General features: G+C 38.2%; 1 long non-coding RNA gene across 1 annotated transcript in view; it reads right to left on the bottom strand.

Moving 5' to 3' along the window:
- The window catches only part of LOC138104863 (uncharacterized), a 41,642-nt gene extending 22,314 nt beyond the window's left edge, over positions 1–19,328 (bottom strand). The window contains exon 1 of the long non-coding RNA XR_011148314.1: positions 19,138–19,328. This is a non-coding gene — a long non-coding RNA (uncharacterized lncRNA). The remainder of the gene's footprint in view (positions 1–19,137) is intronic.
- Between the last annotated feature and the right edge of the window lie 5,573 nt (positions 19,329–24,901).

Consider the following 24,901-nt stretch of genomic DNA (forward strand, 5'->3'; position numbering starts at 1 on the left):
ATCTTGGTCTAAATTTACAGCATTTTTGCAACACATTTGCAAAACACAGGCCTTTTCTGAATCCCTCCTCTGAAAAGCAGTATCTCATCCTTGAGTGGGCTGAAGATTTTAGTTTTCATCTCCTCTGTTAATTAAGCACTAATGAAAGTAAGTGGTAAAAAGCCAGCTTTTGAGAGCTATTCAGGAGCAATCACACTTTGAACAGTTGATTAATGAAGCATTAATAATCTCGTTTAGTATAAAGCAGTAAGGAAAAAAAAAACCACAACAAAAAATCCCCCAAGAAAAGTAGATACTGTTTTCTAAAATGTCAGCAGAACCAAAAAATACAGCTATATAGTTGCACTATATACTGAAATAAACAGTTTTGAGCATTTGGAAATCAGAAAAGGCTTGAAAAGATACCTAAGAACATTTAAATGTCAGACTGGAAATAAAGATAAATCTCCAGTGACTCCCTACATTGTAGATCAACAACAGCACTGGAGTGTTATGTGTGGTATAGCTATAAAGTATAAGATGTGGAATTTGGTAAGCACAGAGGCTGTACACAGACAAAGCCTTTATGTAGTTTTCCTGTCATGTTGTCCATTAAAGGATTAGCTGCAAGTATTTATCTGCAGTTACAACAGTTTCTCATCTCAACATTTTCATGTTTCTACTGTTGATTTTATGACTGTTAAGTCAGATTAATAGTACTAACTTCCATTTTCTGTACATTATCAACTTCTCCTGGAGGTTCACTCAGATGTTTGTCCATCTTACTCACAGGAATGGGTGAACCAGGCAGAGGCACTGGCTCAGCCATAGGAACTAAACAGTAATATTTAGCCTGTTCCAGGGATACCTACAGCCACTTTAGCAGCAGAGTGGCAATTATGTCGGGCACTCAGGCAGAAGGCTATCCTCTATGTAGTGTCATGATGCCTCAAAACAGCTTTTTAAGGAAAATTTCTGTCACTTCCTTTTCATTCGTGTGCCTTAAATTAGAAGTAGAGGAGTCTGCGCTCAACAGACCAATGGAAAAATTACGTGCTATGCATGCATAGAAGATGTACAACCACTTACATTAGCATCTCTCTTGTTTCTTATATCAACCAGAAATGTTTATGTAGAGAGTTTTGGCTAATGTTTAAATCATTAAGCACATCTAACATTTGTAGCAGGACAATTGTTGCTCGCATTCTCTGGCTTAAAGGGGAGGAAAACTGAAATTATACTATTATTGTGAGCTTGTTTAAAAGGTACACCCTGGTGATCAAATTACAGGAAGACATGCATTTACAGAACCTCTCTTTCCTGTCTCACTTTCCTTGCATAAAAAATAAATTTTAAAAGACACATAAAACAATACAGGCAACAAACATGCTAAGACTACAAAAATGCAGTAATAGTGTACATAAACCATATTCAGAGATAAAGGCATTTGTAGCAAGGTACTTACCTAGTTATCAGTTTTATTGTTTAGAATAAACTAGTCCTTTACAGTAGATACCAGCAACTTTTTTGTCTTGCTACACAAACTTACAACAGCCTAAACTTCCAAGAATCTCTCAAGCTAAAGAAAGCAAGTAGGCCAAGGAAAAGAAAAGAAACATGAGCATCCGAAGGTGAATTGAGTACTTTGACATGAGATAATAAACGCTAGCTGACCAAAGAAACTAGGCCACCCTCACCCACAGGTCCACCAACTACACTGCCTTAATTGAGAATGCCACCAAATTCTCTATAGAATTAAGATGTAAAAGTTAGCACATTCAAGCCTATCACAAGCAAAAAGAAAAAAAAAACAAAAAAAAAACAAAAAAAAAAACCCCACAAAAGTTTATAACACATATTTAAACAATCAGTCAAGCACCAGCAAGGGGGCAGCTTGAAAAATCAAGTTTCAAAGGTGCTTATACACATAACAATTGTGCAATAGGTCAATAGTGTCATACATGAAATCCCTAATTAGCTTGGTCTTTGCATGTTAAGTGCCTCAATTAGTTAATTTTGAGTTAAGCAGCTCTTTTAATTGAATGATAAAGTTAACCCATCAACCCAGGTACAAAAATCAAGCCTTATTATTAGGGTTTTCACTATCAAACTTCATTATTAGTGTTCTCACTTTTCAAAACAGTGCATTTGCACTAGTCCCAGTTAAAATTCCCAGTTAAAAGTTTCCTAGTTAAAAATCCCTTTTTCAAACTTCAAACCACTTGCACACTGTAAGAGTTGTTTCTCCTATGTTCATTGTCTGCTTTTGTGGATGTTTTGGGAGGTATTAGATGTATTTTAGTATGTTTTTAAGTTTTTGCTTTGCACTTAGTCTCGGGACTAACTCCAAAACCCCAGTCCTAACAGCCAATTGCTATTTTTAGCCCCACAGCCGTTATTCTGCAAGTAAGCTCCGTAGCAACCTGAATCTTAATGAGGGCATGTTACCACCCTTACTTCAGCTGTTACCAGCCCCCTGACAACGACAAACTATTGGTAGACAGAGATGATCTGTCAAAAGGAAAGCACCAATCACTTTGGACCAAAGGGGGTGTGCTGTGGGCGGGCTGTGGGCGGGCTTTGGGCGGACTGGGGCGGACTGGGGCGGAGCAAAGGCACTATAAAACAACGAGGCGTCCCTCAGAGCAGAGCTGAGACTCCTGCAGATCAGCTGTGGTGGGTGTCAGTGCTGGGTACTTAAGTCTGACTCCTATTTAGGAGCCTTTAATAATTTTTCCTTTTGACTTTTAGACTAGCTAAAAGTCAGCCCAGCACTGCAAGTTTTCTTTCCACCAGAGGTCCAGTGCTGTTAAAGCCTGAAGATCTCTTAATCCCTGCGCTCCTGGGGCATACCTCCTGAGCCACTAGGATCCCAGATTTTTATATTTTTCTAATTTCTGTAATTTTTCAATTTTTCAGTTTTAATAAATTATTTTAATTTTTTCTAAGAGTTGTCTCATTCCTCACAACTAGGATTATTTCCACTGATACCAAAAGCCTGTGGATTATATGCCTTATGGAAAAGTGGGCTTTCCAGTAGATGAGCTCAAGGTCAGCTCTCTTTATTCCATTAGTTAACAAACTGCCAACACCAGTGCCCAATTTTTAGCTTAACAACAGACAGGCTCATATCAGCATGATTGTTACAGCAGAAAATAATTTGGCAGTAGACTGCATAGCTTATTTGACATCGATAGTCTTATGTCAAGTATGTTCTAGGCAAGTATTGGTGACCTGTGGCAAAAAAATGTTTCCTGAACTTCTTTGTGTTATGTCATGTGACAAAAAGCTTCTCTGTACACAGACAGAGTAATGCAGAGAGACAATGGCAGATGCAGCAACATGAAAAATAAACACCCTGTTTCAGCTCCTCCCAGGCCCATCAGTGGTCCATCTCCACAGGTCCAGATATGCATAGAAGAGCAAGAACGGTGAGGAATCCAATGGATATCCTCTCCAGGGTGTCCAGCCTGCCCCAGGGCTGTCCCAGGAGAGCCATCAGCCCCATAATCCAGGTGTGAAACCCAAGACGACCTAACAGGAGACAGCTATCTGGAGCACCTTTTGGTCTGAGGAGGTCACTGTCTAAGGGTAGCTAACACATTCTAAAATACAGGTAAAGGGCATTACATGCATGTACATAGTGTCTACATATTTTGTGTGTGCGCAATACATTCTCAGCCTTGCTTTTGCTTGGACCTGAGGATACAGAGCTGCCTCATCTCTATTACGATGATGGATTAGTCTCCCACAATAATTTAGCATTTTCCTTGTAGCAATTTAGGCTCTGTATACTCCTATCCTATTCTTTCTGCTTCCTTGTCCAAAACATCTGTGCAAATATTTTTATTTCTACAATGTCTGTTGACAGGCTTTTATGAGGAGTAGTACTTCCTCAATACACTGTATACACAAAACATGTAGTATTCAGTTCTTACTCTGCAGGATTTATACTTTTACAAAAAAGCAAGAGTAGCTCAGTGAAAACCTGCAGAAAGTGAAAACCTCTTGCAGAAGTCAACATCATTCAGCAAGATGCTTATGAGGGAAATTATATACAAGCCTCCACCTGGGCCCTAAAAAAAAAAGAAATTTAATATGACAAAGCATGAGAATGATATGCGTATCATTGAGCATTTGCCTACTTCTGGCAGATAATACCTTGTCAAAATAAATTCAGTTGTCTTCAGAGAACTGCAAAGTTCATGTGCAACAATACAGCAAGGTGTTGCCCAAAACCCTGCAAACTACTAATAAAATATCAAGTGACAAGCTTTCTAAAAGAAAAAGATCCTTTCATGGAACATTTGGTCAATCTTTGTCATATGGAAGAACTTTAAAAAAAAAAATATAGCACAACACACAGTGGTGTTTTATGAAGTGTTTTGTTTCTCTCTAAAGGTAAAAAGCTTTCAAAGGACAAAAGTAACAGAACTGCTCTCTGTTTGCCTGTCAAACACAATACACGCAAGACAAAGGTGTAAAAAAATCTATGCATAGATCAGGAACTGATGGCAAATCACTCAGTGTCATTACACTATTAAGTCACTGAGATATTCTCCTCATTTTTAAAAAAAAATATTTTTTCCTCATTCACTGTTCTATTTTTATTAATAATTATCAGTTCCCAGGAAAAGGAGGACAATTTATGTGCTGAATATGCAATGCAGATTGTCTCTGTTGTTTCACACCATAGTCATTTTATGTTACAAAAGCCGGTTCCAATGGATTGATAATGTTGTGTAGAACAGCATGATTTTTCCTACTGATTCCAGTGAAGGAAATTACAGTCCATAAATGATCTAATGATCCTGGAAACTGTATTTTAAGGAGCTTTCTCAACTGTGAATTAGTCAACAAGCCATAAAGAAATCTCTTTTATAAGTTAGAACATAATGAAACTGATGAAAGGATTCTCAGAGGACTACATGCAAATAAACATCTTCTTTAGCAAATTTTGCATGATATCGAACCCCAACCGTCAACTTCAGTTATTTCAAGGAACTACACTATTTAAACTTCATGAGAGTGAACAAACTGGAAACAAGCAACTTTCACTCCACAAAACCATATTTTTTAAGGAAACCCAGAAAGTGCAAGAGGTGCTTCACTGAAATACACACCTGGTATAAATACTCTTCCAGACTGGGTGTCTTATTTACCCTCTCTCATCTTTATGCCTATTCTCACTCCCTCCACAGCACATGAATAAACATGACTTTATCACTTTCACCATAATACACTTTTAGTTATTCTTATCCTCACACTACTTGCGGCCAGGAAGAGAGTTGTAAAACTGGAATATCTAAATTCCAGTTGTAAGGATCCCCCAAAAAACACTTCCTGAATGAGGTTTTTTTAAAGGGCTTACTCTTGTTCATGTATACTGAATTAGTTGCACAGTAGAAATACCGACAAGACATTTTCAAGAGGTCAAATAAATACTTTACTGGCAACTTTGGAAAGTCACAGAACTTTGGCAAAAGGTTTAGTGCAACAAGCATTAACGTGGTCCAGTCAACTTAGCAAACTTGAAGCCCATTCAATTTTAAATTACTCAAAAATTCCTAGAAGAGGGAATTAGAAGAAGGAGAAAGAGAGAAAGACAGAAAATATATAGAAAAGCACGCTTATAGCTACCAACTCCTGGATTCCAGCAGTGTTCAGATAGAAATTCCAAGAGGAGGTAAAGACTTGTGCTTGCTGCATGTTTGGCCTTAAATACCCCTTGGCCTTCCTGGGCCCTTCCCACAGTTAGGATTTCTGGTCATTTGGCCACTCAGGAGCTGGGTTAGTGGCTCCAGAGGAGAGTGTGGAGCATTGCCTTTGATGTGCCAGGGATTGGCAGTCATTGCCGTGCTGGGATACAGGCTCTAGGGGTAGGGGTGTACAGGGCAGTGCACTGCCTCACCCCAGCAAGGATGGACCTGCCCCTGCTCCTACCCACATGCACCCCAAAATGTCTCAAGACATCACTTTCCAGTCTCTCATATCAGTGTGACTCACTTAATATTTGTCTTAAAATGGAATGCCTCAGTGGGTCACACTATGTCCACAGTGGCTTAGGTATCATTCATTTTTAGAGGAAGTTAACAAATCAGGGAAAAAAATATCTCCTAATCCAGTATAACACTGCTGTAGCTGTCAGCCTTTATTATGCTCCCACTGAATTATTTTAGCTGTCAAAAAAAGTATCCATTTCCTGGGTTTACTTGGTCAACTACAAGTGACACTTCAAAGTATAAAGAACTGAAATGGCCCCAAGACTACCTCTGCAAATACCACCTCTACAAGGTAGAGGAAAGAAAACATAACATTCATTTCTTTATCATCATTAGACACAGGATTGCTGAGATATCAGAGCACTCTTTTTTCTTTGTCTTTAGAGATGTACTGAAATGATGATGGTGCTGCAAAAGAGAGCTTCCCCCACTTTTCAGAAAACTGGGTGTTCTACTACAGCCAGATAATAAAACCAATAATCATGTCTACTAAAAAACCATTTTACATTTTCAGAACCACCCATAAATCAACATTTCTGAACAGGATACTAGTATGTTTTCAAGGGTTAGTGATAATTTTTGGAAACCCATAAATATTTTTATAGGTATCCACAGGTGAATAGTCTTGGAACACTCCAATCTTGTAAAAGCAACAACAGATTTACATCAAAGATAACAGAGTAGTTTTTAAAGTGACTTATGCTTCACTTGACAATATAAAAGAAAAACAACAGTCTAGAATTCACAGGAGTAAGTGGTAGTATTCACTTCCATGAACAAAAACAATGACAGATCACTGGTTTTCCACGTAACTATGAGGAAACTAGCCAAGACAGATGTTACTACTAGGAAAAAAATACACAACAAATCTTCACACCTACATCTGTTACCTGTCAAGCTGCTTCTGCTTTTTGGCCTTGGATGCTAGGCTTTCAGGTTGGGTTTTCTTCAGAGCTTGGAGGAGAAGCATTTAGGCACAGAGGATGAAAGGACAGAATAGTTTGATACCTAACCATTTTCTTACAGAAAGCAGGGAGGCTGTAGGTTATCACAAAAAAAAAAATCATGAAATTTAAAAAAATGTTGTTTTCACATCAAATAATTTCTTTAGAATTTTACAGCTCCAATGAAATTCTGAAAAAGTATAAACTTATTAGGAGCCAATATATGTTTTGAACATTGCAATCAAAAAGGTTTTTAGAATGGAAACCTATTCAGTTTAAGAACTTACAGCTAGAGAAAAGTTATAGAAAGTCGTCATGTAGCTCCAGCTTTGTAAATATCTGCTATAAAGGCAACTGCAAACAAAAACTCACTCCTATTTTAATAATTAAAACACAATTAGAGTTTGCAGGAGAATGTCCAAGAGCTGAATGTTAAATATGAAAAGGAACATAATCATTAAGCATCCTAAATAAAAATTATTAAATAAAGAACAGAAAAATTAATTACAGAAGGATCTCCCTGTTTTGATTCCCTCTGTCAACTACAAAATTAACATATAATGTATTTGAAAAGGTTGTAAAAATATCAACTTGCTCAAAGCTACTGCTATATTGACAGCATTAGTCATTTCATTGAATCACTCCAAGTTCTCATACCAGTCTCCATGATAATCCTTGGAAAATGTATTTTATTAAAAGAAAAAAAGAAACTGTTCCAAGCTGATTGGAAACAAATTTCATTCTTTCTCCTTGTCTCTAGGGTCCAGGATAGAACAGTCTGATTCAGTCCACAGCAAAAAAAAAGGCGCTGATGCAAAGTTCAAAATCCAAACAAAGATTTCTTTTAGCACATTAGTTTCCATAATCCTTAGATTCTAGAATGAACTCTCACTGATCAGCTATATGGCATTTGAATTCAACAAATGCATGCACATACAAAACCAAAACAGATATCACTGAGAGTTTCCACTGTAAATTCAAGGGAATTCAAGTCTGGCCTTTAAAGACCTCAGATGTAGCCCCACCATCCAGTAGACAGGATTGAGTTTTATGCAGTAATGAATTTGGACAGTGGGTACATCAAAGCATTCCCTCCTGTCTAAGCATTCCTTTCACGGGCAGCTACTGACAAAGTTATTTCAGAGATTAGAGCCATGCATTAATGAAGACATCATTACCTGATAACACAGTCATTAATATGTCTTACTGCTAATTATTTTTGTCATTAGAAAACAATGATCTATGGCTACAAGTTTTAACAAGAAGATACCAGCAAAAATGACTTGATCTTGTATTAAGCATATAACAAATGGAAATATTTCACAGAATTTCACAGGGTTTAGACCCCACAACAGGAAACTAGTAATGATTTTATAAACTTTAGAGATGTAGAGCAAGTAACATATAGAATTTTAAAGACTAGTTCATAAAATTTCTTAAAGGAACTGCCATTTCTAGGATTTTGTCATAATCAAATCATTGTGTCATGGAATAAGGACTTCTAAATGGGAAATTATTTTAGCAAGGGTTTGGTTGTTTTTTTTTTTGGTGGTGCCTAATGCAGTGGGGCAGTTGTGCTGAATGGGACTCTTGAGTGACTTCTATGGACTTTGGAATAGATTCTTAATTTTTTCACTATTACCATTCTGATTTTTATTCACTATGACACTGCTATGGGCCAAGGACATTAAGAATGTATACATGGAATTACACCACAATGCAAATGGACACAAACCCCAATAACCACAGTTAAGGGGTTAATTCAAGGCTTGTCAAGTCAATAACAGAATCCTACCTCCTCAGGAAGCTGTACTGACAAAATAAAACACTCAATAATTAGAGACAGAGAAAGAAAAGCCCTTCAACTTCTGTTTCTACAACATGATCAATACTGTATCACCAAAATCACACACTTTAGGCTTGCTCTTACAATAAGTCTGCAGACTACCACCAGCAGTTGAATTTGGTCAAAAAAAAGTAATTGAAAAAGAGAAACTGGCTATACTGTGTAACCTTGGGGTCTATAACTGCTTTTGGAGACAAACATTCAGTCTGAAAAATGCCTATAACTAAGATAGCACACACTGTGAAACTAAAGGAACGTTTATTTGTGAGTAAGAATATGTCCAATATGCTCTCAATACATCTCCATAACTTTTTTTTCTCCATCTGATTTGTATACTACAAATCTTTTGTATACTACTAAAAGGATCTCCCCACTCCTTTTTCTTTGTTTTTGATTTTATGTCAGTTGTACAGCTCCTCTTTTCCCACAAGTCATCCATATATCAATACATCCATTCCCCAAGGTGCCTCAGAAATATCCATTCTGCAGGGGAAGAGTAAAATTGGCATTCTAGTAATTGAGCATCAGACCCATAAGACAGATTTGACATAGCTTTGCACCCAGAGCATTCACTTGTTTCCAAGCACTATCAGCATGAAACACACTGGCATGATCTATTTTCCTGTCCCAGCCCCTTTGAAAATCTACAAATAAACAGGAACAGATTAGAACAGACCTAATCAGCCTCTAGGATTTTAAAACAAATCACAGATTCCTTATATTCATATCTTTAATGTAAGATACAAGCTAAAATTAAGAATTTAGTGGGGGGCAGACCAGGTGAATCTTTATCTAGAGGGCAGCATGGTTATGACATCCATCACAAGCTTTTGCAGTCTGAACTTTAGACTAAAGTGAAGGTAGAATCAGCTAACCCATGTCCAGAGATGGCAAAAAAGTAACATACTGTATTTTCTCTGTAGAAATACAAGCAGTCTTGTTTTTATTTCCTTCTGGAGTGGAGCTTGGTAAAGAGAACTCAGGAAAGACAAAAACAAGATAAGAAAGAAAGGGTAAAGTAAATAAAACAGAGCTGAGATGTCAAGTCTTACTCCTAGTCTGTAAAGCAGTACCAGAATGGTTTTGACCAAAACCTTCCCTAAAATTACAGCCCTGATCAGAGAAACATCATAGAAAGATTTTGCCTTGTCAGTTCAACATAAAATACTGTTTATTTAATATATATATATCAAGTAAAAAAAAAATTCTTTCATGTCAAAACCATGTCAGTAACAAGTCTGCTTACCTGTGAAAACAAATATCACACTGCATTTCAGATATGTCATCAAGCTGTCACTTTTTAGTTCGCAAAAGTTGTTCCCACCTACTCTTACTATCTCATATTTCCCCTCATTTTCTCAAAATTAAGCTAGCCACTATTTTCAGAAGAATAGGGGTTTTTTTATTCTTGATTCTAAGAATCTAATGTTTCCTCACTATACTATCATTTATATCACTGAAATTCAGGAAATCTGATCTTAGTGCTCTTAAATATTTAAGCAGCAAGAGCTATTTGTAAACAAGGTTGTAGGTTCTATTTCGAGTGTTCAAAAACTGGAATAAGCACTGTCAGTAAAATTGTAATGCTAGAGAGGGTAGTGGGATATCTGTGTATCATCTGACATCTTACCCATCTTTCCTTTTTTTCCAACAAATCTTTATTCCAGGCACACAAGTAATCCCTCAACCTGCATAAATGTAGTCCCATATACTGCAAGAGTATTTTGGTAAGGAATTAAACAAAACAGATTCTGAGAAGAATACACATTTTTGACAGCATAATGCAGTCAATGGACAATATCAACATACTATATAAAAGACACTGCAAAATGAAAACTGAGCGCATCAAAACACATCCACTGCCTGTTCTTAAAAACCATTTGTCCCAGAATAAATTGTTTTGGTTAATAGTATAACATGTAAGCAGACTAACAGTACATATGCATCTCCCTGCACAGTAGGAGCACTCAGCATACACTGCTGAGTCTGTACCTCGGGGGTTCTCTTAGTTTGTTTTCCAAATACCAGTGATTTACTCACATCCATTCTTCCAAGCACACTAACAGCTAATCACCATAACTCTTCTGAAGAAGAATGGATAAAATCACTGTGGAGAGGAGATTTCTTTTAACTGCAGCATTTGTATTCTGATATTTGAATGGAAAAAATTATGTCACTGACAAGCCAACAAGGCAAAAACACAGTTCTTCCAGTAACAATCATTAGGAACAGAGATTTCTTTTTATTTCCTCTGATTAAACAGTAAGAAAACAAACAAACAAACAGACAAACAAAAAAGGTCATTCAGTGAAGTTCTGAAACACACATAGGTGAAAAATCACCTGAAAACTCCCACAGCATGACCTAAATTCAGTTGTCTCAGCACAGCAGCATTCCAACCCTCCTAGTCCCCTCAGAAAAAAATAAGCTAATTACAGGAGTAGCCATTCTATAGCATGGTTGCACTGTTGTTCTCGTGACAGAATTCAAATCCCTCCATTAAACCTGAGGAAGTTCACACACTGCTCGCTGGGACAGAGGTGACTCTGAAATTACTTTCTGCTAAGTAGGGGATTATAACGCAAGGGACTGATCCAGGCTGTGACATCAGCTACATCTATATGCTTCACAGAAGAAAACCACAGACAAAACCAGACATCTGATGCATCCTTTTATCAGGAAGCAGGTCATAGCCTCACATTTAAACATTCATATTAGAGCAGCCATTAAAAAGAAGGAAAAATAAAAGGGCTTTTACTACCTTTTCCTGACTAAGATTTAAAATTTTATAAGGCTAAACAAGGTGCCTAAACAGGAAGAAATTGCTTCCACAGTGATGATTGAGCAAGTAAAGGAAATAAACAACGTGGGTTTTTTAACCGTAAAACTATTATCAGTTCTCATTATTTTGAAAACTGGAAACATTCTGTTATAAAATTTTAAGCATGTTCTTCTGTAAAATTTTACAAATTGGATACTATACTTAGAAGTGGTCTTTTCAGGTTTGCCTTTTTGGTTTGCTTGTTCTTTCGCACCAGTGAGTCTGCCTCAGCACGAGTATGGAGCTCCACCTAAAGGCACAAATCTAAAGCTCTACTTAAGAAATGAGACCGGCCAACTCACCAAAACTTCACTTTAAAAAAAAAAAAAAAAAGAGAGAGAAAAAAAAAGGGGGGGGAGGGGGAAGTGTATTGATTGCAGTGAAGACAGAGCAAAAGGAGGGAAAAATCACAGTAACTGCAGAGCCAGGACTAGTATAGCTCTACCTCTACCACACTGCAGTTCAGCTAATTATATCCTCAGAGTGTTTATCTTGGCTTTGGTGCTAGACTGACATGGCTACAGAGCTGTAGCCAGGTGATACGGCTTTGTGCACTAGAACACTTGATGGGATGGACATTCCTTGGGTATCTCACTGTGAAATCCCACTGCAGCGCAGCATCAGCATCAGATGTTTCCTAAAAGCAGGACCACAAATGAGACTTATTTTTAACTCTGTACTGCAGCTGTCTTTTGAGCTTCTAGAACCCATAAAGTCCAAAGAGTCACATTCAATGGCACAATTTTACCCTAGACATTGAGCCTAGATCTTTAAAGTCAAGAGTGGAACATGTTAATCTGTGTGCTCAGCTCCAATGCTGCAAACCTCAATATTACAGTTGTGTCATTTGATGAAATACTGGCTTTGCAATTCCTCAAATTAAAACTATTTGTATTAGTTTAATTTATATCCTTATTATTTATGCAGAAAACCTGCTCATTTTGTTAATAAAGACAATTAAACAAAGAGGTAAGAAATAATTAGATACATAGCACTTGCTCTGTTGAAAAGGAACAATAAAACCAAGCTGGGTTTTTACACTATTGGACATAACTAGCACAATGTTTCTCAGTTGTTCTGCCTAAAAGCAGATCTGACATCTCCTGTTATCCATTCTTTGAACTGCCTGATGTTGTACTCATGGCAGGATAATATGCCAGGTGCAAGACACTGCTCACTCTGCGTGGGCTCGAGTAGTTGTTGCAGTTTCAGAGTTCTGAAACTCACTGTGCATCGTGAGTGAGATCACTATTAGCAAAGGTATTAACCTTGCTCATACGTTCGCTAACGAAACACAATTAGCGAGAAAGGAGGTGGCAGCTGCATGCTGCCTTGGTTTACAGCATTTAACAAAACTGGCATGACTTTCTTTTTCTTTTACACTTGTATTATATTATCAAAAACATTTGGGGCTTTGGCCAAGACCAGCTAAGCCCTAGCACCATTTGTAAGGTGCTAGTGCCTGTATGCAGAACCTCTTCACCCTCCTAACATTTGCTCTACTCTCCTGTGCCAGTTCAAAAAGTAGGTTCACGTGCACATGAAAAACACCCAGGTGAAAAGCAAGGCATCTCGCCAGTTTGTCTCTCACTGAACACATTTAATGTACAATTCACAGACATTAAATTCAAAGGGGTCATCTAGTTCTTAATGCTATGCTCAGTCTTCTGTTAACATTTTATGCTTTATAGTAGGAAGTTTCTAAACTTAGACTTGAAAAGGGAGAGAACAGTGAAAAGATGGAGAGAAGAGAAAAGGAGATCTTTGGCCAAACACCAAAATCTCTGGTCAAACACCCAAGACAATCACAGACTAATAGAAGGGGGTTTCAAGTAGCCACAGATTGGCTACTCTGGCTGGACGGATGAATTTTTAAAAAGTGTAATTTCACATTGCAGTGGCAGGTGATGAGAGCAATGACTTCTGTTCACTGTGCTGTAAACAATGACACCAGAATCAACACTGACTTTTTCAGTTCTATACACTGCTGCTCAACCAGCAAAGGAAGAAACAAAGTTAGGGATTCCACATCTTTCCCAAAGGAAACACTTTTGAGTGAAAAATGGGAAATAGGGAGTGACTTTTCAGACAACTCATCTCACCTCTGCAGGGCTGCTTTAATTTACTTAAGCCAATTAATCAATGAGGCATTCAAAGATATGTCACAGAGCTGCAGTATCCTAGGGACACACCTCTGCACTTCAATGTCAAATAACTTTGACACCTGAGCATTGTTAGTGACTAAATATCGTAAGAGGAATGAACAAGGAGATGGAAGACAAGAAGCATGAGAAATGATGAAAGCTGATGAAATCTGTGCAGGATGAGTAAAATTAGAGTCAGAGGAGTGTTCCAAATATCAAGTCAGAAAATTAATCACTGCAGAAAGACCACAGCACTTGGGACAAAATAAGGCAAAAGTGCACAGCTGTAAATTAGGGGGCTAGCAAAGAACAACGGTGGCAAGAAGATCAGTGAAAATTCTTATACTGACACCAGTCAGTGGCTATTGAAGAAAATTGCACCCAAAAATTATAAAGTTAGTCATGGTATGACTGTAAGGACAAAGGAAATGGAAGGCTAGGCAATCAACAGCCCACTGGGAGCAGAGTAGGCATTCAGTATGGGAGCAAGAAAAGCAGAGAGCTGGGATAGAGCCAAGTTGCAATGAGAACAAGGCAGCAGTGGAAATAGATAGCAATGTAAGTAGGACTCAGAGCCATAGTTATCTTTAATTTCTACATTGTAGATTAAATACGTTAAATTTGATAAATATATTTTATTAAATATATACCATTTGAGACAAAAATTCTGTACAGAAGGTGGTCTTTGTTTTTTCAAGTGATGGATGTGAACTGCAGAACTAGAAGCAGAATGTTGCATATTGAGGTAATTTCTCCTTTCCAATGTTTCCCCTTTTTTCACATTTAGTATACATTACAGATCCTCCTAATTAAAATTTATTAAAAACTGCTTCCTAAATTATTGCATGCATACTTTGCTGAAGATAAGAGTAAAGTACTAAGATATTTAACTGACATGCAGTAAAAAAACCCAGCAACTTGCATATCCTGGAATAACAGCTCCTTCTCTTGTACTAAAATACCAACTCTTTCCAATTTAGCACAGCAAGAGATTCAGTGTTCTGAAGACAAGTTGCAGGACAAAGTCCAGATGAACTAGAACTGTAGATGACATCCAGCCCCCATGTCTGAAATCATCATCAAACAAATTGCCTACTGCAACTATGAAACATCATTCAAATATCCTGAAGAGTCAGCAAATAGGCCATAATAATTCCAGAGACAAATCAGGATATTGGTGCAGAGATTCTCTATTGTTTAATTTCATCTTGCAAGTTCCTTTAAATGTGACTATTTAGACCTTGTGCGAATTTTCACGTGCACCCTCTTGCTATTTATCCTCTTCTACAAATGTACTTTTTATTGACAAGTGTATCTTGTTCAACCTCTTTCAAAGTTGAATGACTTCTAAAATAGACATTTAGCAGTTTTATTTATGAAAGTAATCACATTATGCATAGCACCATTGCTTAAAAATATGCTCTGTTGTGCAGATGAACATTTTCTTTTGAAATCTGTGCAGAACCAACCTACCTGCTGTGCTTTATTACAGAATCCAAAATCATCATGAAAATAAACAAAAACCTGGTTGCCTTTTCAACTGTGTAGAAGCTTTCAGCAAAAATTGCACTTTCCTTTCAGGAATATGGCTCACTCCCTTTTGCTCCCCCTTTTGCAAATACCTGATCAGTTTACATATTGATCCTGAAGACTGATGTGACTCTAAAGGCATGTGTCATGTCTGTACAGTATGAAAACTCTGCAGCTTACCGATGTCAGTAGTGGAATGTAGATTTCCCAGAGAATTTGTGGATGTCACCTGCAACCTGGTCTAGTGGAATGTGTCCTTGTCCACAGCAGGGGGGGTGGAACTGGATGATCTTTAAGGTCCCTTCCAACCCAAACCATACTATGGTTTTATGATGACACACCATACTGAATACACACTGCAGATGATTGTGCCAAAGTTTAAACTAATCCATCTGAGTCCAACACAGTAGTCCAGCTGGGTCCACCAGATGCTCTCGGCTGGATTCACTGGAAACAGTACCACTGTTCCTCCACTGGTCAAACCTTCCTTCTTACCTTAGCCTTCTTGATTTCTGATATAACCCCTGAAATCATCTGAGGCACTGCCATGCAAAGGAAATATTCTGTACAGGTAAAAAGTTCTCCAGACTAACAGGTCTGGGAAAAACAATTTTATCCTGGGTGAACACCAGATGCATCAAATTGGCAATCACAAAGTTACTAAATCATACAGAGAAGAACCATAAACAAGGAACAACAAAGAGTAGTGGGTATCAGACTTGATGCCAGAACGCCATTTGGTGGGCCCTTTGTTCACAGACTTGCCAATGATTTCAGACATCACTCATCCCAACAGAGCTTTATTCCTCACCCTGCTTCTGCACATGCAGTTACCGAATGTGTTACACTAAAACACCAACACAGCCATTTTCCCTAAGAAAGACAAAACTGTCTCCCTGCCAGTCCTGTCTGAGAGGTGCTGGTTGAACTGATTCCCAGTTTGCCCAGTGCAATAATGAAAGAGGATTTATTTAGATGTCACAAGAGACAGTCTACATGCCTAGTGAAAATGCACATGGGAAGGAAAAGGGTTTGCAGTATTCACTCATCTGTATTTCAATAGAATCACAGGGTCATTATGGTTGGAAAAGATCTCTAAAATCAAGACCAAGCATCAGCTAGTACCACCACCATGTTCACCTCTAAGCCATGTCCTCAGGTGCCATACCCACATTTTCTGAACACTTCCAGGACGGCAATGCCACCACTTCCCTGGGCAGCCTGTTCTAATGCTTGGTCACTGTTTCCATGAAGAAATTCTTCCTAACATCTAACTAAAACTTCCCTGACATAACTTGAGGGCACTTCCTCTCAACCTATCCCTTACTACCTGGGAGAAGAGGCTGCAACCCACCTCATTACAACTTCCTGTCAGGTAATTTTAGAGAGCAATAAGGTTTCCCTTTCCTCCAACCTAAACATCCCCAGCTCCCTCAGCCACTTCTCATCAGACTTGTGCTCTTCACCAGCTCTGTTGCCCTTCTCTGGACATGTTCCAGCACCTCAATGTTTTTCATGTAGTGAGGGGCCCAAAACAAAACAAAAGACTTGAAGTGCTGCCTCAGCAGTGCCTTGTAGAGGGGGACGATCACTTCCCTGATCCTGCTGGCCACGCTATTTTTGATACAAACCAGGATGCCATTGGCCTTCGTGGTCACCTGGACACGCCGCTGGGTCATGTTCCACCTGCTGTCAGTCAGCACCACCACCAGGGTCCTTTTCTGCTGGTCTGCTCTCCAGCCACTCTGACCCAAGTCTGGAGCACTGCAAGGGGTTCTTCTGACCCAAGTGCAGGACCCAACACTTTGCCTTATACAACTTGTATGAACCTCATACATTTAGCCTCTGCCCATTGTTCCAGCCTGTCCAGATCCCTCTGCAGAGCCTTCCTACTCTTCCAGCAGATCAACACCCCCCCATGGAAAAGGGCCCACTCATGGGGCAGGCCCACGGTTTATTTAAACTGAGTTCTTACCGCTAGACATATGGCTGGCCCTCTTCATGTACGTGGGTTACCTCCCCTTAGCAGTAAACTGAAGAACTGAGCCCAATTGCCTTTAGCTGGCAAGGAGGGTCTTCGCTGAAAGGAATAAGGACTAAGCATGAGGAGTTTGTGGCCTTTTGGGACAATGCTTGAATAATGAATATGATTGTCTTCCTTATCCTGTTTGGAAGCTTGTTTACTTCATCTTATGGTATTACATCTTGCTCTCACAGAAGGCCCCTTTGAGTTCCATGTGCATCTGAACAATCACAGCTATGGACCCTCAGGCAGGACTGCTGCCTGACAGAATAATTTTTAAGTTTTGCCTTCCATTCCCCTGGTTTGGTGAGGGAAAAAGGCTAGAAATCACTGTTGATGTCTCTAAAGTTCTCTGAGACTTCAGCACAAATGTTCTTATGCTGTGTACAAAATATTGTGATTAAATATCTCACAGATAAAAGCTGTTATGCATAATTTTAACAACAGTAAGATATTGCATGTAAAATGATCTAGCTTTAATTCACAAAAGGAAAGTGATAAGTAATGGGACCTAGAAGGGACAAATAAAAGTCATGAAGGAGGTAAAAATGAGGATGGCAACTGGAGTTAAATGTTTTATTGGTGATGTATACTAGCATATAATTACTTGAATTGGTAATCCTATTTTACATATTTAGGTGCATACTAATTTTTTTTGCTTTCAGAATGAGACAATATAGCAATGTTAATACATACAAGCACCTGAATCATACCAAATAATACTGACAGCTTGATTGGGAACAATAACTGAATAGCAGACCTGTGGGACTGAGCTTCATGCTGTTAAAATGTGAATTTTTACAATATGTTGCTGCTGGGATTGCCTGGTATTCAGACAACTTTGCAGATGTCAATTTACCTGCGTAATCATATGATAATTTAGTAAAATTAGTATGAAGTTCTTCAGTATCTCCATATAGTTAGCTCATAATTATAAAATAAATATGTACTTACCAAAGTGTTTTCTTGCCCTGTGGTCTCATAGTGACTTTGTTTACTGGTTTATTATGTGTATGTTGAAGGTGTTGAAGCAGGGGTGTCACAGAAATGTTACTCAAAATACTGATGAAGGCAAGATAATATATTGTGGAAGGAGGAAAAAAAAAGCATGAACCATCCATATGCCTTCCTGTACTATAGTAAATGAGTTAATTCTCTTTGGTAGAAAGGTAAGCATTAAAAAACAAACAAACAAACCACCACTCTAATTAGCTTCATTTACAATCTGTACAAGGTTGAGTCCTCACCAAAGAAATACAGCAACATCTAAGAGGAGCAGAGCTGATATATTATTGATAATTGATAAATAGATTTAATTAAAAATCTTTTGGCAAACAAACATTCACAGTCCTCTACCCTCCCAAACTGCCAGTACATCAATGCTAAGATAATTCTCAGCACACAAATTGTATCTCAGCTCCACCCTCAGATCTTCTATTTGCTCTTGACCTGTCTTACATAAGTTTTCCCAGAAATGCCGACTGTGGCTGATGGGCTCACTGTGTTCTCCAGTGGGTGCATTACAGAAAGGGCTGGAACTAGCTGTATCCATCACAGAGCAGACCTTGATATCTTCCTTCAGAGGCCACTCCTGAAGCTCCCACCTCCCCACTACCAAAACCTTACTACCTAGAGCCAGTACAGTAAGATACAGCTCCTTCTGAAACCAGAAGTTTCAATTTCCCTGTACTTCTTTAAAGCACTTCTATTAAAACACATGCATAAACATATACACAACAAGGAAGCACAACCTTTCAAGTGAAAATATAATGAGAGGATTTTCCCATTTTCCCCAAAGGGAAATACAAGCTTTAAACAATCTTAAATGGGACCAAACATCATCATTACCTCAGAATGGATAGTTTGTTTTTTTAAGCCAGATCTAACTGCTGATGTAGTTTTGCAGTGACTCCATTGTAGGGAGGTACCTCCCCACCTGCCTACAAATAAGAAAGGTAGGAAAATTCAGTCCACTCCAATCACTGATATATCCCACTACTAAGCCAAATCACGCTCATGGGGGATGTGAGGGTCTCTGTTTATACTGTCAGCATGACACCCTTGTTGCCACAGCAGACTTTCAGAGAGATGATAATTTGCTTCCAGCACAGTTTAATCACCAGTGATGTATTACTCAGCACATCCTAATTCACTACAAAACTGTGACTGTACTTAACTTAGTTTACAACAGCTGAAAGTGTGTAGCTGTGACTTAGTTTCAGGTGAAAGAGTAAAGTTACAGCTACACAGCTACAGGCATTAATCAACCACATCTGAAATGTGAGACTAGAAAATTAGGATACCTGAAAAGAATTGGTTTTAGCTCCTCTGTCATTCCCGACTATACTGATTCAAGTAAACAACAACAACAAAAAAATCCCAGAAGTTATGTAGTGACAGATTCAATGCTCAAGACTGTTGGGAAGCCAGGCATATACCCAGATGCTAACTCTTCATAAATAGGCATTATTAAGAAGGACATTTTCAGGTTAGGTATCCATCATGAAGCAGCCCAGTACTAGGAGATCTAGAACACCAACGAGTTTATATTTCCTGGCTGTATAAGCAACTAGCCCTAAATAGCACCTGACTGGCCTAAATGATGAAGTTCTCCACCTGTAGTTTCTTTTCTGTAAATAGATGCTGCAAATGAAAGCAGTTGAGGGAGGAATAAAATGTATTTATTTTACAGTGATAATCTCAACAGAATCAGTTCTGCTCATACCTGACAAAAATGTTTCATTTGCCAAATATTGAACAGGCATTTGTTAAAGCAGTTCCATGACAGTTTAAAAGATCTCATAGATAACTCTCTGTGAAGTTTTCTCTATCTCTTTGTTGGCCAATGTTTGCAATAACTAAAGCAACACACACTATGGCATTCCTAGCTCAACTTTTTATCTGACTCTTGATGTCCTTCTATATTCACTTTCTTTCCTTCACCTTTGGCAGTACTGAGACATATGTATATTCAACTACCTTAATGGACATTTGGCATTTACTGTTTTAGTATAATATATTCTTTTAACAGACCAGTCTGCAACCTAGTTCTAAAAAATCATTCTCTCTAATATCATATTGCTGTGAATTTATTTGACTGGGAGTTAAGTCTGCATTTCTACATATTAGGGAGGATTATCATGGTGGTACTTCCCTTTGGTAAATGGAGCTCATTTAATGTCATTTACCTATACCTTACAGAGAACTAGATAATGTCTTACAGCTTACACTGTACTGCAGCACCATGGTAGAAGTATTCTAAAGGAGCATAGAGACTGAATATTATTTTTTTCACATGGAAAACTTTACACTAGAGGTCTTTATCTCCCTGAATACATATATTCTACTGAGACGTGGCTGAAAATAAATTTCACTTATTCGAAACAAATGACTCAATTACATCCCCAGGAAAGGTGCCATCTTAAAAAGTAAATCAATTACATCAGAGCAACTGTAAAATTACAACCCAATGTGCAGCAAAATTATTTATTTCCAGGATAACAAAAGATGTACAACTTATCTTGGGAATGAAAAGAAGAAAAACATTCTTGGTGTAATTTGAACAAAATTGATATTCAGCATCGACTGCTAAACATTAAAATATCCTGTACTGATCATTAATAACAATCTCAGCCCCTGTTCAAGTTCTGTCAGGGGATATTGCTTAGCATCATACAACAGTCTAAAGAACAGCAAGCAATGCACAATGGCTTTTATCCATTTTCTGCTGTCTACCCCTGCTTCTTTTTCCCACCTTTTTTTAAAGAAACAAAAAGCATAAACAGCTTGTTTCCATTTGCAGATTTCAGTGTCAATAAATAGGGCCACCTACAGCTGCCTCATGTCTCTGGAAAAAATTGTCCATAGAGGTTTCTGGGAAACAACTGCTGCAACATCTGTGCCGAACGGCCAAAGAAAGCTGGTATAATGGTTATTTATGAATTTCTCTAGACTCCCTTGCATCCTGGCAAAACTGCCCCAACATAGTCCTTCCTTCCTCCTCATGCAAAATGTCTCTTCACAGTGGTCTTAGAGGAGACTACAAAATAGTCTTTCATGCAGTGCTCTCAGACTGCAATATCTCTTTTTTATAAGATGCAGCAGGAGAAGGGCAGCAATTTTCAAACATTAAGGAAGAGTATTTTTATGACAGACACCAGGATGGAGAATAGTCCCAAGTCTTACACTCTATTCCCTGGACAGACAAGTCATTAAGTTCTTGATGTTTACCTCCTACACCCACAAAACAGCAAAATCCCAACCAGTTTTGATGTCAGAGGCAAAATGCTCATAAGATTTCGGAGGCAGGCTTTTACTCCTCAACAGCAGCCACTGCCAATCTGTTCAGCACACACTGTAGAAATAATTGTGATTTAGATGTTTCAGTGTGTTACTTGAATTTTAGGATCCCTATTGATCTACTGCTTTGCTTTTAGAACATGTCTTCAGGAAAGCTCATTGTTTCAAATTAATTAATTAATTGTTGTGATTCAGCTCTTTTAAAATAATTTGCTCCAATCAGTATTAACCTTTAAAAATTTATTGCACATACTTTTTGTTTCACTCTTACACTACTCTAAAAATCAGTTGATTAGTGTTAGGTATGGGCAATGCACAGAGGAAACGGGCAATATGTGTAAAAGAAAAAGTTACACAGGCAGAGATAAATCCAATATCCCCAGTAGAAATACTTGCAATTCAAAACCAAACAAATCTGCATTTCTTGGGAAAAAACCCACACACATCTTAGACTTTGAAAGAACAAAAAGACAAGAATTTAATATATTGCAATAGGAAATGCTGAATATAGCCTTCTGTAGCAATCACAGTGAGACACAACCAAGATGCTACATTTACAGGTGGGAAAAGTCCTATGCCTCCAAATTGCCACAGTGTACAAGATGTGAACTCTTGAAGAAGCAGGCAGTTATTTATCTCTACTGTGCTAATAAGAATAGATGCCCTAACCACAAAATTAAATTTTAATTTTGTGATTAGTCTGCAACTTAAAGGTTAGTAGGAATTGAAAAGGGAGGAAGAGGTGGAAGAAAAGAAGCATGGAAGAAAAGAGAAAGGAAAATGTGAATGAAGTAATTCCATGCATCACCGAGTTTCTGGGAAACTTTCAATTCAAACATAGAGTAGTCAGACGTTCATTTAAAAATTGTTACTGAGAACTCAAGAATAGAGAAACAGCTCTGAATTCAGCAGAAGAGCCATTCCCATATGCAGGGGTAAAATGATGCTTGATAGTGTTATTCATCAGCAGAACTGGTTTTAAACTGGAAATTCAGCTTGGGTACTTTACTTGAAGTCTAGATTATGCACTACAGCACCACACAGATGTAAGCCTTCCCTACTTTTCTGAATACTTGCATCTTCAATTTTTTAGAACTGTTAGAACTGTTTTAGAAACACAGTTAAGAAGGAGATAGCGAAGTTAAAAAGTAAAAACCATTTAAATTTGTAATTAGTAAGAAGCTATATTGAGCAACATGACTTGTCATCAATATAAACACTCATTGTTCAGGAAAGCATCCCCTTCACAAGGGCAGCACACAAAACCATTCTTAATTTTATGTTTAAACTCTTAGTTATGCATGTGTGTGGTACTACCCCAACAAAAAGGCAGATATAATCCTCTGTTTCAGCAGTTTCCCACATTCATGTCTAAGGCTACAATATACCTTCCTTATACCTTTTACAGGAGAGGAATGTGAATAACTTGACTTGCTGATACCATGCAAACTGGGTAGAATGCATTGAAAAATATAGTGGTATTTTTATACTGTTTTCTTTCTCCTTCCAATAGGTGGCAGAACGTGGGTTGTTTTAGGATATTGAGGTCCAGGGCAGGAGGGTGACAGAGGGAGGAATATGGCAAAAATGGGTGCCATATTTCAGGAAGTCCTTATATTTGCCACAAAATAAAAACACCATAGAAGCCATGTTGGTACCCTTAGTTTTGTTCTAGCACTTGGATCTCCTCATGAGCAGGCTACAAGTAAAGTTCTCTCTCTCATGCCGTGTCTGGTCCATAAACCTTGAAGTCATGGCTGAAAAACAGCACAGCTTTAACAGGAGACACAGACTCTTCCCCAAACTAATTTCTGTTTTCAAGCATTTTATTCAGACTAAAGCCAAAGAGCTAGAGAGCACAGACTAGCAATCCATTTTGTATATGGGCAGAAGGAAAAAAAACAGCCAAAGCTTAGACTCCTGCATCTTGAACTAGTGCTCCACACACTAAAGAGAGAAGGAGAGCAAGAGCCAGCTGCATACCTCTTCATCCTTCCAATAGGCTTCACAAGGCAGGGAAATAGCTGCCTACCCCCAAAGGCATGACTGAGATACTCATAAAAACCAGTTTGGGGCTGTTAATAGGCAACTTCACTGCTCACCTGCACCAAGTTCCCTTCTGCAGCATTTCTTCTGGCCTGACTTGATAACTTCTCTCTCTACATCCCCTTTTGATAACTGTCTGTTATAAATCCTAAATCTTCCCCGTTCCTTGAAAAGTGATTTAAATCCAGGACAGCTACATAAATGCCACTCTTTCTTTCAGTTTTATTTGAGATGTTTTGTTTTTCACACCACAGCAAATTAAAATAAACTGAACAATTTAATAAAAGTAAATAATTTATTGGTCCTTCTGTTAATTATATAGCTGCCATATCAGACTTTTTAATGTGTTAGCCTTATTTACATTGCTACCAGGGGAGAGTAGTATGGAAGAGAGCAACATGCCTCTGGAATATGGAAATAGCTGGCTAGCTTCTGTTGCACTAAGTCAAGGTCATGTGTCTGTTCAGTCACTGCTAAAACACTCAGTGATCCTAAAATACCTTTGTCCTTCATTCTTGCCCAACTTGATGCTAACTGTTGACTGCCCTACATTCTTTCAGCATTCTATATCCTGTTACAGAAAGGTACGAAAACCACTGCTCCTTGCACATATATTTGGGTGCACTTTGACAAAGCTACATTAAACCTGAAACGCCATTTCACACCAAGCCATGACACTCCATCCTATCTTTTCACAGGTTTTCTGAAAGCAACTAGAAAAACCCCCTAAATGGCATTTCCAGGTTTTACACTGAGATCTGCTTGTAGGTTGTACTTTGAGATTCAGTATCTTCAGCCTAGCACTCTCTCTTCATGAAGATCAAGTCATGCACCTCACCTTTCTACCATTACTTACCACACCTCCTCTCCTCCTGACAAATAGTTTTCAAGACAAGACATAAGAGCAAACACCTTGTCTTGATAGCAGTAACACCAAATCTGACTTTCAGCTGTCTTACTTATAACAATAAATTCTGCACTAGTGAAGCAGGGTTAACACAGTTAGGAATGCCTGGACTCTTGGAGACTGCAAGACAAAGTCAAGGTGCTTGAATCCAATGAACTTAATGCTTCACTACATTCTCAGTCAAGAAATCATCTCAACAACTAATAGCAATTTCTAATGGCTAACTGAAAGTTTCTGAAGCTACTCTACACAGCCTCAACATTCATAAAACCTAGTTTTATGAATAAATGAATATAATGTCCTTAGGTCCATTTGCATATTGCTGACCCCCTTGGTAGGGATTAAAGAGATTCTACTCTA

This window comes from Aphelocoma coerulescens, chromosome 2, assembly GCF_041296385.1.
Source record: "Aphelocoma coerulescens isolate FSJ_1873_10779 chromosome 2, UR_Acoe_1.0, whole genome shotgun sequence".
NCBI classification, from domain to species: domain Eukaryota; kingdom Metazoa; phylum Chordata; class Aves; order Passeriformes; family Corvidae; genus Aphelocoma; species Aphelocoma coerulescens.